This window comes from Orbicella franksi, unplaced genomic scaffold (genome assembly GCF_964199315.1).
Source record: "Orbicella franksi unplaced genomic scaffold, jaOrbFran1.1 SCAFFOLD_667, whole genome shotgun sequence".
Lineage (NCBI taxonomy): Eukaryota > Metazoa > Cnidaria > Anthozoa > Scleractinia > Merulinidae > Orbicella > Orbicella franksi.
In genome coordinates this window covers 15,001-16,000 of record NW_027670369.1, presented here as the reverse complement: position 1 = coordinate 16,000, position 1,000 = coordinate 15,001, and positions in this window count along the sequence as shown.

Here is a 1,000-nt window from a genome sequence, read left to right as displayed (position 1 = left end):
GTGATTTCGAAGGTTAGAAGAACACAGCGTGCATGTGCATTGTATTGTAACTCTACATTGACTTTTCGACCGCTTCTCAAGCTGATCTTCGACATAGAACTCAATCCTGGTCCGAATGGTTCCTTTAACTGCTCGGTGAAGGCAAATACCAGAAACCTCAACAACGTAAAGATTGCTCACCTTAATGTTCGCTCACTGAAATGCCGGGATCACTTTTTGCTTGTTAAAGAGACTATTTTATCGAACAAATTCGACGTGTTTACTATATCTGAATCTTGGCTAGATGCCTCTGTTTCAGATTTGGAGATTGAAGTGCCTGGTTATAACATCTACAGGGTCGATCGAAGCAACAAGACTGGCGGCGGGATCTGTGCATACGTCTTGAATACCTATCGTACAGAACTAATGGGTGATATCTCTGACATTTCAACCACCGGTTTTCATCAGCTTTGGTTGAAAATACAGGTCAGGAATTTAAAGTCAATTATTATTTGCATTGTCTATAGACCTCCGAATACACCGCTAACTTGTTGGGAGAACGATTTAACAACAACTTTGATTTATGTGTTATCACTGGACAAGCCTGTGTACATAATGGGGGACTTAAACTGTAATCTTCTCAGCACCGATTGTAGAGAATCGAAATCTTTAACCAGTTTTTACGAGTCGTTTAACTTATCGCAATTAATTGCTGCTCCTACTAGAGTGACCGAATCGTCGCGGTCTCTTTTAGATGTTATTCTCGCTTCGCAAACCAAACAAGTTGTCAAGGCTGGTGTCATGGACAGCTTTATTAGTGACCATGACATGGTCTTTGCCGTCCTACATCTGAAAGTATCCCGACCTAAGACCACATATATTACAACTAGGAGTTTAAAAAACTACAATCCAGACGCTTTTCAGTTTGATATGTCCAGTGCACCCTGGTCTGTTGTGGAAGTATTTGACGACGTTGATGACAAATTACACGCATTTGATCTGTTGTTCAATGAAATTCTCG